The 15403-nt window shown below is 32.8% G+C and overlaps 1 long non-coding RNA gene across 9 annotated transcripts; it reads left to right on the top strand.

Moving 5' to 3' along the window:
* The first annotated feature begins 1243 nt into the window (after positions 1 to 1243).
* On the top strand, positions 1244 to 5799 carry LOC131609460 (uncharacterized). 9 transcript variants are annotated; one of them, XR_009286225.1, is made up of 8 exons: positions 1244 to 2011; positions 2099 to 2162; positions 2849 to 3035; positions 3115 to 3140; positions 3255 to 4181; positions 4353 to 4451; positions 4530 to 5246; positions 5421 to 5799. It is a non-coding gene; the product is annotated as an uncharacterized LOC131609460 (long non-coding RNA). The 9 variants fall into 9 exon arrangements; XR_009286226.1 differs by having other exon boundaries at positions 3255 to 3381; positions 4111 to 4181; positions 4353 to 5246; XR_009286224.1 differs by having other exon boundaries at positions 3255 to 5040; positions 5109 to 5246.
* The last annotated feature ends 9604 nt before the right edge of the window (positions 5800 to 15403 follow it).

Below are 15403 nucleotides of genomic sequence, written 5' to 3' on the forward strand. Positions count from 1 at the left end.
TTTTAAAATTGAACCAAGTTTTCTGTTTAACCATTTAGTTGCAAAAATAATGCATATTTGTTGTATTTCATTTACCTTTATGAATATTTGTTAATCGGTTTTCTTTGTTCTGGTTCCAAACCAACCACTGCTAAATCAAATCAATCACTTTGGCAAGTTGTCTCACCAACATGCTTTCAAATTTTTCTTTTGTTTTCTCCAAAAAAATGAAACTTAACATTTTCTTCAACCCAAATTTATTTCCTCCTATCTTTCTTCCGCTGCCTATACCATCATCATCTCTCTCTGTCTCTTCTTTCTTCTCTCTATTTAGGTAATGTTCTATTGTTGTGTTCTTTCAAAAAAAATATGTTATCCCAATCTTCTTTCAGCCATTCTTTTCGAATATTTTGGGTTCAAAAACTTCTTTCAAACTTATTTTCATAAACATATTTACATCTTTTTTGATGCAACTAAATTTACATCTTCGGTTTAAAATGTTTTATCGATTCATGTTATGGTCTATTTCAATTTCACTGGATAATGAAAGTAATATTCTAATATTCTAACGTAATATTCTATATTAGAGCCTGCATTGTTTCAATAGTTTTTGAGGTATAATTTTACTTCCCTTTTTCAGTTTGCATTGAAACTATTATGTGTTGCAATTGGAGTTAGATTTTTGGATTTTATTGGTAAGCTTCACACTTTATAGCTTCTGCTTTAGATATCTTCCTATTAAAATAAATAAAGCTAACTACTTTTCATGCTTGATACCAATTTGATAATGGTTACTATAGAAGGAATATGTTAGAATTGAACAGCACAGAGACACGCTTAAATGACGATAAGTTTGTCTTTGACACTCGAACTTCTGGTTCTTCAACAACATACCAAGTTGTTTCAGTTTTTATTTTTTCTGAATGTAGATACCAGAGTGTATGACTTATATGTCAACATTCTTATTCCAACATATATCAAGTTGGACTATAATTTGATATATTTGTATTAATATGCTTTATAATCTTAATATAAGAAAATCCATTGTTCTTGAAATCTCTTTTTTACCCTCCTTTGGAATATTGCCTGACACGTGGATGTGCTCTTCTACTTCCTTCCAATTTTCCACATTTTGTTTCCTTCTTTTACTACCTTTCCAAAACAACTTTTTCTACCTTTTCAAAACAACTTTTCCTCTCTATCATGTCTTTTCTCCTTTTTCTCATGTTCATTTACTTTTTCTCTCTTTCTGAGACTTCTTCCTTCTCCCACTCCTTACTATTCTTCTTCCTTCATCCTCTTCTTCTTCCTTCTCCCTCTCCTTCTTCATTGTTATTATTGATTTTCATCTTAATATAAGAAAATCCATTGTTCTTGAAATCTCTGTTTTACCCTCCTTTGGAATATTGCCTGACACGTGGATGTGCTCTTCTACTTCCTTCCAATTTTCCACTTTTTGTTTCCTTCTTTTACTACCTTTCCAAAACAACTTTTTCTACCTTTTCAAAACAACTTTTCCTCTCTATCATGTCCTTTCTCCTTTTTCTCATGTTCATTTACTTTTTTTCTCTCTCTCACACGTTCTTTTCTTTTTCTCTCTTTCTGAGACTTCTTCCTTCTCCCACTCCTTACTATTCTTCTTCCTTCATCCTCTTCTTCTTCCTTCTCCCTCTCCTTCTTCATTGTTATTATTGATTTTCAAATAGATTCGATTTTGATTTTGATTTTGTGTTTGTTGTTTCAGGTTTGGTGGTTTTGGCTCACATGGAGGGGGAAGCTTCGCCGATAGTGCGGTTTCTGGTGGCTCCACGTGCGGTGTCTCAGTGTGGAAATAAACCCTGGGAAGATGTTCACTATGTTTCATATTGTGTTTCCTTCGTGAAATTTTAGATTTATACGGTAAGCCAGCAGTGGAAGGTACGAATCACAACAAAGCTTTGGTTCATTTGTTTATTTATTCAGCATCTCTAACATTGTTTTTATGATTTTCGTTTGGTTCCGAAACTATGAACATGACTTATCTGAGAATAAGGTGAGCATCTTCTTCTTTAGATCTGGAGTTTTTTGTTGTTACTAAGTGGTGATGAAGAGGGTTTTGATGTTCTCATTTTTTTTCCAGATCCAATGCTTCCATGGCTTAGGGTTTGCACTGTTTCTTCAACAAGTTGTTAAGAAGATAGTGGGTAAGTTACATTGTAACGACATAGTTTTGGGTTTTGTTTTGTTTGTAGTTTCTGATTTTTTATATGCAGTACTTGGTTTTAGGGTTTTAGAAGTGATATTTATTGTTTGATTCTATGAACATAACTACTTTGTTAATTGTTAATTCAATTGGGTTATGATTATTCAGATGATTTTGACTTCTACTCATTGATTGTTCTGATGGTTTTATAAAAGAAACTATTTTTCTTCTTTTTCTATATGTAAATCATTTGTCTTACAAATAAAAATAACACTGCAGCATCGGCTATGGGGTTTTTGACAGTGTTTCGGTGGTAGTTTCGTGGGAGCGACAATGCGGAAAATACTTTATTGCTTCATGTTATAATAATATTTATCGTCTAATTATGTTGTTATTATTTATGAAAATGTTTTTTTATCTGCAGGCTCTGATTATTAACCTGTTACTTCTGATAAGTTTTAGTATATGATAAAACAATCGTACATAAGGTGTTAGGAAGGAACACAACATATAGTTTATTCTCAGCTAAAGAGAATGTAGTTTGTAGTATGGTTTATTCTCATATGAATATTTTCACATGATTGCTAAATCTACTATGCTGAAACTGTTTCTATCTTTTTTTTTTCCATTAGAAACATAAGTTATAGGTGTTTTAACCTTGGAAATACATTATTTTTTTTCCACAAGGGTTGGTGATTGTATTGTGCATAAAGGTGTAACTTCAAAGCTGTTAAATATTAGTTGAAGTTTCGTGCCTTCATTTTATCAAGTTAGCTGGAATGAATTACAAAAAAGCAGAAGAAACATGAAATTGCTCAAAAACAAGACTTCCAAGTTGGAATGGACATATGTGTAGTACTTTGTGGCACATCAAGTGAGTCATATGCTCATAATTTGCACATATATTTTCAGCCATCCAAAAATTCATCACTTCTTTGTTTCCAAATTTTCAGAAAAAAAGAGATTAGCGGATAAAAAGGTATTAACATTTGAGTTTGATTTTTATTGCCAAAATAAATTACGAAGTTACTGTTTGCTTTCTTCAGTCTTTTAATTTTGCAATTGTTATCATAACTTTATGACATTTGAGCAGGAGGAGGATGCTCCTGAGATAGAAGTAGGGCTGCATGGAAAGTTATTGACTTATAAATTCGGTCACCATAGAGGAAGATCTGCCCGTTCATAACCTTCGAATTGGTCGCGTTGAAATTAGTCACCAGGTATGAAAACCAATGGGATTCCACATAATAATATCAGTTACTTAAATTCATTTGAATCTATTTTATTGTGGTATTTGGATATATTGATTGATACATGAAAATTGTAAGAGCCACAACTACTCGGTTGATGTTGCGACACTTCCTGAAGGAGTAGAGGTTACTCAAATCAATCTTAACGACAGTAGTTGTGCTGGTCTTGCTTAACGACACTTGATTTTTAATTATGCATATGAAAAAAGATGCCAAATTTATTACTTATTACAATTATCTGAATTCTGAGCTGTAAATTTTGGTTTTTCATTTTCACCACAATTACATGTTTCATACTGTTTATGTGGGCTGTAAAAAATTAAGTGTCAGAAAACATATATAATAAAGGACTAATTAGTGTGCCTTTAAGCTCTTGTAACTTCTTATTAATCGGATGCAAGTTGAAGTGTGTTAAGTCTCCGACGTCACCGTTTGAACTCAAGTCTCCTTTTGCTTCTCCAGTTTTAATTTATAAGTTGAAATTTAGTTTTTGGTTTTCCTGTATACAACAGAGGACCTACACTTTATTTTTTATGATCGGTTTACTATGAATGTAACATGTTCGATTAAATGTCTTGTGTACACTTTAGTCAATGCTGAGCATAATCTTTGTTTGCAACCATAGAGTACTTATAATTGCTTCTGCTCTGATACACAAATCATAACTTTGCATACTTGCGGTTGAACGCTACGTCAAAGAATTCTTCCCAGACACTAACATTGTTGATTTCTTGCTTCTTTGAGCTGGACTATTCCTTATGGTCTTCCTGGTACGTATCTTTCCTCTCTTCTCATTTTGTTTTTCATCATACTGTTAATTAATTTGATCATGTGATTCAAAAAATGAAAGGGCTTTTGAATGTTGAACATTAAAAATGTTATTTAAAAAACTTGTAGTTATTATAGTGCCATATAACATACAAGATTGTTCTACATTGTAGACAATATGAATCCTGTTGCTGTAGCTGATGGACTTCTCCATCAGTTAGAATTAAAACTTATGAATGAGGTTGAGAATGAAGGTTGAGGTTGAGAATGAGGTTGTTCTACATTGCAATGTGCTTGATTTTTTGGTTTCATGGGTTTGCAATTGGCTTAAAGTTTGTTGTTTTATGCAGGTGAAAGACTTAAGGAGATAGTTTGTTGCTTTATGCAATTGGATTCATATTCTACAGATGTTTGTTTTTTAGTTGATTTTGTTTATTTGTTTGAAGCATTTTTTATATAATTGAGATTGACTTTGATGATATATGATTGACATTTGAATGAGGTGCGTCGTAACTATTGTTGCTGAGAGGTGTCAATGCATTATGGAGAAATCATCAATATAATGTTGTCTGAATTTTCATAACCATATCATTGGAGTATTGTTTGGTCTAATATTTTGGCAGCAAGCTACAAATATGTAATCTGTATTGCTTTTTCTTGGCACAACGAATTCTTCAATAGTGCAGCCAATTGTATCTATTGCAAGACTGAACCAAATTTTTCTGCACAGAAAATTACAGTTGGTTGACGCTTCCGTTGTCGTTGGATCACTTAACAACAAGTTGAGGATGCAGCTGATCTGATGAAAAGATTGTCGGATAAGAATATGAGTTCAGCACGGCAACTTACAATTGGTTGATGGTATTTTTAATTAAAAACTCTCTGATTTAATGTATTGAATATGATGTTTAAATGCTTTGTTTTTACAGGTGAAGTGGTCTGGAGTTAGAACACAGTATTCTACTACTGCCTTTGTTGATGATATGTATGAGCGGTTGAAGAAGAGATTGACATCCTACGAGGTTGTCATTTACCGTTGGCCGGAATATATAATGGTTTTAGAAAATGTATGTCAAATATCTTATTATTACTTTTCTGTTTCATCATACTGATTTTTTCTTTTTCTCGTGAATCTTAAATAATATCGAAGGTCTTATAATTTGAGACAGGGTAGTATTATTTAGAATTGATTTAAGAATATGAGTTTAACTGACTAAGTTTTTGGAATTCTTTTTGGACAGGCAATAGCTGATATTGAAAAGGCCATTATAGAAGCTTTAGATACACACTTAAAAAATTATAAAGTATTAAGTGTTTATCTTTTCAGAAAAAAGATCACAAAGTTAGTCCAATGTAAATTTATATTGATTGAATCTCAAAATGGTTTTTTTCTTCTATCGTGCGAAGAGAATAGAGCAAATAAATCTCATTGGTCCTAAATCTCATTGGTCTTACTTAAAGAGTAAGACTTTATTTTTGAAATAATTTCAACCTTTGTAATAATTTCGACCAAATAATGTAATTCATGATTCAGTAGCTTTCTTGTGTATCTAAAAGCAATATTATTTCAATTTTTAAAAAAGTTATTGTAGTAATTTATCTTTCCAAATTTAGTATAATAAATGAACGTTAGTTATTAGCCAATTTTTATGAGAATTTTAATTAAAAAATCAAATTAATTATTTATAATATATATTAATATAATTTTGATAGGCGGCGAACTTTGGATGGACGAAAATTAGTAGATGGCTTTGGCGGGGCGGGTATTGGTGAACAGCATGCTCAAAATCCCAACCCAATCTGCTTACTAATATTTATTTATATAATTGAAATAATATTTTTAAATACTATGTTATTAGTTGATATTTAGAAAATTAAATGATTGCATAATTATTAATATAAATAATGTCAAAACAAATTTAATATTTATATACGGGAAAATATTTTTAAATACTATGTTATTAGTTGATATTTATATAATTAAATGATTGCATAATTTTAATATAAATAATGTCAAAACAAATTTAATATGTATATACGAGAAAATATACTGCTGATCAAAATATTTGTATACATGGAAATATTATATTTATGCTTCAAATATAAATAAAAAATATGTTCTTTTAAGTAAACAAAAATTTGTTTAACTAATTTTCTCTTTTTATTTTTTCATTCTTATTACATTTTAAAAACATATGCACGTAATACACCCGTATCCATACGAAACGCCCGGGTATCCAGATCAGAATTACTATATTGACTCTATGACTGTGACAATACTATGTTTCTCTATCAATTAAACCATAAACAATCATTGTTTATTTGTGACAATCCTAACTCTATTTGTAACAATACTCAACTCCTCAAAGTTGCTTTTTCAAATTATACTCAACTCCTCAAAGTTGCTTTTTCAAATTGTTTTTTTTTTTTCATTTGTTTCAAATGCTTTGTTCTATTTTTTTAGGAAATATTTTTTAGCTCTTATTATTTACATATTTTATAACAGGGTTGTATTTTAGTATTAAAAAATTTTGTTTTTCTTTTTTATATACATTCGTATTATATTGATTATTAACGGGATATTAAGTTATTGATCTAAATATTGATTAATAACGAGACATGAATTTACTGATCAAAATAATTTTTTTATTAATTATATATTCAATTAATATTTTTTATTAATTATATCTTCAATTATTATTTTTCACGGGTAACCAAATATTTTTGCTATTAAAAAATATACATTTGAAATAAATGCGCGTTCCGTACCAGAACCCGTGCGAACGCATAGGATTACATAATATACGCTATATAGGATTACATAATATGCGCCACATAGAATATTATGTATATGTTAAGTACAAACTGAATCTTTCTTCCAGTTCTGCAGGGGCGGTGTCATGAGTTGATGTCATGACATTCCATCATAATTTTTTTAGCTTTTATTTTTTATTATATTTTTTATCTTCTATTTTTCACATATATTATATTAAAAAAATTTATTAATCTAAATGTTTTTACGGGTACCAGGCATTTTTCTATACATTTAATTAATTTTTTTTACGGGTACCAGACATTTTTCTATACATTTTTTTTTTTTTACGGGTACCAAACATTTTTCTATTAAAAAATATACATCTGAAAAAAATGCGCGTCCCGTATCAGAACCCGTGCGGACGCACGGGTTTGTTACTAGTTAGTTATATAGTTGATGCTATTTGTGTTTCTTTCATAGAGAAATCGGTGTACGAAATTGGGTGTAGCCAGATAGATTAAAATCATACATAATAATAAAGCAAAATGAGTTTATTGGCAATTTTGACAAGTGGCACAATTCTAGACAACTTATTATTTTAATAGTTTCTACTTTAAGAAATCTTACTATTATTGTTATAATTTTTATTTTGTTTTTTAAATAATTTCATATTTATTTTAGTCTTCCAAAATTCATTAAAACCCTTTTAACTGATTGGTCAATAAATTTTTTTTTGAAATAAAATAAGAATTGCAAAATATTAACCCTACTCATTAATTTTCTGTATCATTTGTTTTCAATGTAAATGTTTCGTTTTCCTGTAAATGTTTCGTTTTCAATGTAAATGTATCGCTTGGTTTTCCAACAAATATAAACACGTGCAACGTTTTTTCTGATATCAAACAAACATAATTCCATCATTTCTATATTTCTCTCTCTATTGTACTTCTTCCTTCTTCCATTTCTTTTTCTTCCTTCTTTCTCAAAATCAAGCCATGAACCACTGCGCCCACACGTCTGAGCAGCGCCGCCGATACAACCATTCAAGATCCCCTCGATTCGCCGACAGCCTCAAGCCTCCTCCGCGTAACTCCACCGCAGGCAGTCCGTCCTCGTGCGACCAACCTCCACGGTCTTCCTTCGACACCTCCCTCGAACGCCCTTAGTCAACTGTGCGAATATGATGCTTGGTGTTTGTTTATTTTTTTGGTGTTTGTTTATTATTATGTTGTTGGTGTAGATTTAGTTTATCACTGATCTATTTTTTAATGGAATGTTTTGCAATTGTAGGATAACTCCACCCAAGGATCTTTCAATGAGGAGATTAGATATAGAAGCTTGACTCTCTTCTTTCCTCTCTACTGAAAAAATTCAAGGCTACAGTTGATGATTTCATCTCAGTAGCTTAAAAGGGTTAGTATTTTTGTGATTATATTAAGAATGTCTAATAAAATCTGTTTTTTTTTTTAGTGTTGCAATTTGTTTGGCTATCTCTTAAATTAGTTAGGATTTGTGTGTTTTGGACTACAATGTTTTTGTAATATTCTCCCTTATGTTGCAGTGAGTTTATTAGGTTGGATTTGAAGAAATATTGGAGAAAGACAACTATTATTATTAGGTTCATCAAGAGTGTGCTATGATTATTTGTGTTTATAAATTGATAGGGTGACAAAATTTAAAATTTAATGTTTTCTTATGCACGTAGTTCTAGTCCCTATTGTTAAACCGATGTGTATTTTTGAATGATTATTTTACAGACATGTTCATAACGTTATACAAAGTTCCTCGAAAAAAATTAAATCAAAATTTAATTTCTAAGTCGAAATTTGTATTACTTTTATCATTATCTTTTGAAATTTAAAAAATTCATATTTAATTCTTCACATTTTAAAAAATTCTATAATTTGATAAAGAAATATTTTATAATATTCCAAACACGTATGAAAAAAATTATTCTAAAATTTAAAAGTTTATGGATATTTAAACAATTTTAAAATTTTTTAAAAAATAGCATAGACTAAAATTGCATGTATAAAAATTTTGTAGGGAATAGGGATTAAAATATGTCATTTTTTATACGGACAAAAAAATGAAATTTGAGATATTTATAGGGATAAAAACATATTTAATACAGAAACAATTATATTACTAATCTAAATACGAGAAAAATATGTATCTGTTATTAAAATTTATACAATTAAAATAATGATTTTTAGCATCCACGTGTTTTTTAGAGAGAGAAGCTCCCACTTCTCTCTAGAAAAAACTTATTGTGTTGTATCCTCTTTACTATTCCTAGGGTTTTAGAGCGCCGCTTGCTGTCCTTTTCCCAGATCTTTCTGGCTGTTGTTTTCCAAACTAGTTTTGGTCTTTCCATCTCGTTTCTACGAGATCTTTCTTTGTTTTGTCTTTGGTCCTTGCGATTAGAAGGGGTGGTTCTGAAGCTCCGGGAAAATGGAGAAATGGAAGGAGTTTGAGTTTTCAAGGGAAGAAGAAGAAGGGATAACAGTGGAGGTGGAAGAAGCATGTGAGGATGAAGTGTTTCAAAGAACTCTGGCAACTAGGCTATGGACAGACAATCCTTTCAACACCCGAGCCTTCACAAATACAATGATAGGAGCGTGGAAGCTAAAAAACCCTGTTGAAGTTCAGGAGCTGAGTAGAAATCTTTTTCTGTTTCGTTTTGCTACCAAACGAGACTTAGAATGAGTCATGCGAAACGGGCCATGGAGCTTCGATAGAAATATTTTGGTGTTGGCTAGAGTGTCGGGTGAAGAGCAACCATCAGAGCTGAATATGCATTATGGCACGTTCTGGGTTAGAGTGTATGAGCTGCCTTTAATGCTCAGATCTAAAGATATGGCAAAGAAGCTAGGAGGCATACTTGGGGAATATGTTGAGATGGATCAAAAGGAGGCTCACAGGAATGGTAGATTCTTAAGGTTAAAAGTGAAGATGGATCTTCAGAAACCGCTAAAAAGAGGGACGATGGTCTGATTCAAGGAGAAAAATCTACGAGTTCATTTCAAGTATGAAAGATTGCCTACTTTCTGCTTTGTTTATGGAAAAATTGGACATCAGATGAAGGACTGCGAGGAGGTTGGGGATTTCAGTGATGAAGGTTTTGAAAACTTGGAAGAACAAGATCTATCATTCGGAGTTTGGTTGCGAGCTTCTCCTTTACCCAGGGTGCAGGAAGACCAGAAGAAGAAGGAGTCCACCTCAAGCTCATGTAGTAAGAGCTTATTCAACTTATCATCAGGACAGAGTAGGTGTGAGGAGAAAGGGAAGGAAAAGGAAGTAGATGAAGGGGAAGTAAATCAGAAGAATAAAAGTCCAGTCTTGATTGTAGGTAAGAAGGATGAGTTGCCAATTGTAAAAGTGGATCCACCAAAGAAAAGTGTGTTCGAGATAGAAGCTATGGCAGAGTCTTTTGGGGCAGTAGACATCTCAAACGTAGGACAAGGATCAGGGAAAGGGCTTAAGGAAGGCATAGCTAAAAAGAAGAAGTGGACTCGAAGACAAGGTGCTAGGAAGAGTAATCAAGCTACAGTGAAGAAGGTTGAGATGGAGACTGGAAAGAGAAATCTGATAGATGTGATGATTATCGATGGAACTATTGATGGCCATGGATCTAATGAAAAGAGGATGAAAGGATCAGAGGAGCATCTTGAAGTTGACACAACAAAACCAGAGGTGGTGTTGGAAGCCCAACACCGCCTAGATCAATGAAAATTCTGAGTTGGAACTGCAGGGGGTTAGGGAGTCCCCGTGCAGTTCGAGCCTTGACAAGGCTCATTCGCTTAGAAAATCCCGATGTGTTGTTTATCATGTAATCTCGCCTTAAGAAAGAGGAAGTTGCTAACATTAAATCAAGGAGTGGTTACAAGTCTTGTCTCAGTGTGGATTGTAGAGGAGTGGGGAGGGAAAGAGCTGGAGGATTAATTCTCTTTTGGAAGGACAACATACAGGTTAACATCCAATCTTATTCTGAAAACCATATTGGAGGGTCTGTTTCATACCCCAAAATTTGCCCATCTCATTTCCCTATTCAAGCTCATACTAAAGCTCAAGACTCAAAGGCATACTCTCCTAAACAATGAACTCCTAAACTAGGGTTTTGCTTTCTCTGAAGAAAGTCAATGAATCAAAGGCTCCAAGGCATCTCATATGGCTTATGAGGTTTCAAACTATCTCCATGACAAAATTCAGGCCTCAAGTCAAAGGATTGGTCACTCAGTTGCTCAGAAAGTCAACAGTCGACTAATTTGACCTAAAAGTTAACTGTGGTCAAAGTATAGTCAAAACTCCTGATTTTTCGTCAACATCCTCATTTTGAAGTATCATTCACCATTTGATCAAGAATTGATCATGGTTCATCAAGGAAAGATCAGAAATCAATAATTTCAAAAGTTCCTAAATTAGGATTTTCATAGGAGAAAGTCAACTGAACTTTGACCAGCCATAACTCCCACATGGAACATCAGAAATTTTCCATCCAAATCTCATTTTGAAGGAAATTGAATTCTATACAACTTTATCTCTCACATGCCAAGTCTAAAAATGCTTCATTTGAGAGATATGGATCAAAACATTACAGGTCCTTTTTGGAAGTCAACCAAAAGCAGTTTTTTGTCAAAGCCCATATCATCAAGATAAAATCCTCTAATGAAAAAAAGTTCCCAAAGTGGCTTGTAGAGGACATCTTGAGGTTTCCAAAAAGTTCTAGAACTCTTCCATATCTTAAAAATTGAGGGAGCTATGCCTTGTCAAAGTTGGACAATTTTGAGAAGAAAAATGTGAAATAAAAGGCTTCAAATTGAATTTTCTTGTAAAGAGACCCAATCTCTTTTGGCCCAATCTTGATCATCAAGTTATCCAAGGCCCTAAATCTAGTTGCCACGAATTTTTGAATTTTTATTTGATTTTATATGAATTTTTAATCATGTAAAAGTGATATTAATTTATATAAATCACATAAAATTCAAATATCCAACTAAGGATCTTATTCCAATCACATTCAATCACCATTTATATCATATTTCCAATATAATTTTGGGCAAGCAAGATTGGTGCAAGAGAGATTGAAATTGGCCCAAATTAGAAATATCATGAACCATATTTTTCAATCAAATTTCCAAGATTGAAATCAAAGATTGAAGAAGATTCAGTCCATAATTTTTACCCTAATGCATTCTCCTATATAATTTATGTTGCGTATATGAGATTTTGGCAGTTGCAGGTGCTATAGCAACGACGTAAAACCGTTGCCAAAAGTCTGGCCAGCTAAGACGACGGAAGGAAGGAGGAAGACGCATCCGTGGCGTCATCTCATTGGTTGATTTCAAGTAGAACGCGCGCGCTTTTCTTATTTGCGCTCTCAAATCTGGTGCCTGCTAGACCACGCGCGTATGTTGCTCCCTCACGTTGTCAGCCATCAGATCAGAAGCTTATTGGATCCTACGCACACTAAGGCGCAAGTCCGCCATAGTCTCTCAGCGCGTGCCACACAGGATCAGAAGTTAAGTATTTTTTATTTTTTTTATTTTTTTATTACACAATTCCTTTTATTATTATTTAATGGCTTAAATGCACCTTTGGTCCTTGTAAGTTAGCGAGTTTTTGAATTTCGTCCCTGTAAATTTTTTTGTTGGTATGAGTCCCTATATCTTACTTTTTGCTTGCGGTTTAGTCTTTAAAGCCAAAATCCGCAGGAAAATCTGCAGGGTTTTCTATGAATTTTCCTGCGGATTTTGATTTTAGGGACTAAAAAAAACGCGAAAGTGAAATATAGGGACTCAGACCCAAAAAAAAACTTACAGGGACGAAAAATCAAAAACTCGCTAACTTACAGGGACCAAAGGTGCATTTAAGCCTTATATATATATATATATATATATATATATATATATATATATATATATATATATATATATATATATATTTTGTTTTGAGCTTTCTTATATATATATATATATATATATATATATATATATATATATATATATATACATAAATCTTTTTTTAATATAATAAATTAATAAATATCTATTTATTTATTAGGTTATTATTAAATAATTGATTTTAATTTATTTAAATCATTTGTATAATTAAGCAAACATTTTTTATTAATTGATAAAAATATATTAAGGTTAGACATTTAATTGAAACTTGTTTTTTTCACCGATTTAATTAATTAAGTTGAAAAATCAATAATTAATTAAATTGATTATTTATTCTATTAATTCTATTTAATTCGTACCCTGGTCAGGGTTTACGAAGATCATGCCTGTACTGAAAACGTTCTCCTTGTGTAATTTTTTTAGGGGTTAGCACCAGGATTTCCTCCAACTACGAGCCGTATCAGATCAAAGCTAAGTCTCTGATTCTATTTTATTCGTTTAAATATTTTATTTTTGCCTTTTAATTTAATTATTTATCTTTGCCTTTCTGATTTAAAATTATGGTTTTATTTTCAATATCAATGAACCTGCCATACACTCACCCCTTTGTGTTTATTTTTTTCTTTTTCAAATTTTTAGGGTTAGCCAACCGTCAAAGCTCGATTAGTCGGTAACCCTAAAACCTAACTCATTTTAATCTCTTCTTTAAATTATTACTTATGTCAAACCCTATTGGGGTTTAAGTCTATTGCTTTTTTTCTTTTTTTTCCCATCCCCGTGGCTGATTATGTAACTGTTTCCTGGTTGTATTGTGTGGCCTTAAAGGCACTTAAAACTGTATATTATATTAACTGTGTGGTTAGTAATCCTAGGGAGTGATAACCTCGAATTGAATTAGAATCATTAATTTTACAAGATAATATAACTGAGTCTGATCACGTGATTGTTTCACCCACGCACCTTTTGGAGTAACCTCTCTTGTTGCATGTTGCCTGTTGCCTGTTGCCTTGTGTTTTTCAGTGCAGAATAGCCAAGTCCCTCGAATACGAGGATACCTCAGCAATGTTGCCCTCAATTCATTCTCAAGATCATAAGTCCCTAATGATGCTGCCTTCGATTCGCTAATATGATCTCGTCCCTCGAAGTTGCCTACGAAGTGCTGAGGTATCCTCCGGTTGCCTAAAAGTAAATGGCTATTCTGATCCTTCCCTTAGACTACCTGCCCCTCTATGGCATGGGACAGTCTTGTGGCGAACGATGATTCGACGACCCTTTAACCTCCAAATCAAAGGACTTCCCTACCCTCCTATGGTATGGATAGCCCTGAAAGGCTAAAAGAACATTTTTCATCTAACCAGGTAATTTGCCCCTAATTGCTTTGCTCTGGTTTAAAAATCTTTTTATTACACTTCTTCTTAAAAAACTTCAAAAAGGCTACGCTCATTTACGAGCTAAAGTCCTTATTCTTCTTCTTCTACATTTCTAAACTTTTGGCTTCAAAACTAAAGAGCAAAGCAATTAAGAGCCCATGGAAAACCATGGATGCAAATGGTGCTTTACACCTTCCCTTTGTATAAATTACCCCCCGAACTCAGTTTTCTTTAAAAAGGTTTTTTCTGTTCTTTTAGCCTTTCTATAATTTGGATAAAATAAAAGTCGGTGGCGACTCTTGCTTACCGCGACATTTGGATAAAGTCAGTTCACCAAATTACAGTTTGTTGCTGATGTGGTGGATAATCAAGATTGGTTTTGTCTGGGAGTGTATGGATATCCAGAGGAGAACAAAAAGCAGTATATGTGGTGGTCGTTTTCTTTACCTCCCCGTTTCACTTGGGAGGACGGCACGCTAAACCCTTCACGCGAAATTTGGAAGGAGAATGCGCCCGTGGTGGGATGAATTTTGTTTCAGTTCTTCCTACGATATCACACGAACTTTCTTATTGGTCCTACGAGTAGGAAAGGGGAAAAAAGATCTCAACTAAACCCTAGGAGTTTGCTAAGTGTGGGGATTTCACCTAGACTAGAAATTCTGGAGTCCGGGAGGTCGGTTATACATAGGGAAGTGTTTAAACACCCTACATATCTATAGTACTCTACAGGAACCTTCTCTGTGTCATTGTGATTGTGTTTGCTGCTAATGATTGGGAAAGTTTCTCCTTTGTATTAGGAGAAGGAATTGAATTGATTAAAGAAAGACAGACAGATAGACAGACTGACTATTTTTGGTATTTTATTAGCTCGCTGAGATTCCTTGTGAACCTCATGCCTACATATCCCTAGTGGAAGTCAGAGCTTAATGTAGTTCGGGGAACTAACTAGGGAAATTAATTGTTTTTGGTGCCTTGCTTGAAGCTCAAGGTTGAAGCTTGGAATTAAATCTCTGTTTACAGTAAAGAGACATGAAATCATCTTTACAGAGAGGTATTTGTACTATTCTACCACAAACATTTAAAGGAGTGACAGAATAACTGAATTCATTTCATTCAAGAGGGGGACCTTACTTGTGTATGTGCAAGTATACCAGTCAAATGCCTCTTAAATGAAAGAAAGATGCTCATCCAAATTA

This window comes from Vicia villosa, linkage group LG6, assembly GCF_029867415.1.
Source record: "Vicia villosa cultivar HV-30 ecotype Madison, WI linkage group LG6, Vvil1.0, whole genome shotgun sequence".
Lineage (NCBI taxonomy): Eukaryota > Viridiplantae > Streptophyta > Magnoliopsida > Fabales > Fabaceae > Vicia > Vicia villosa.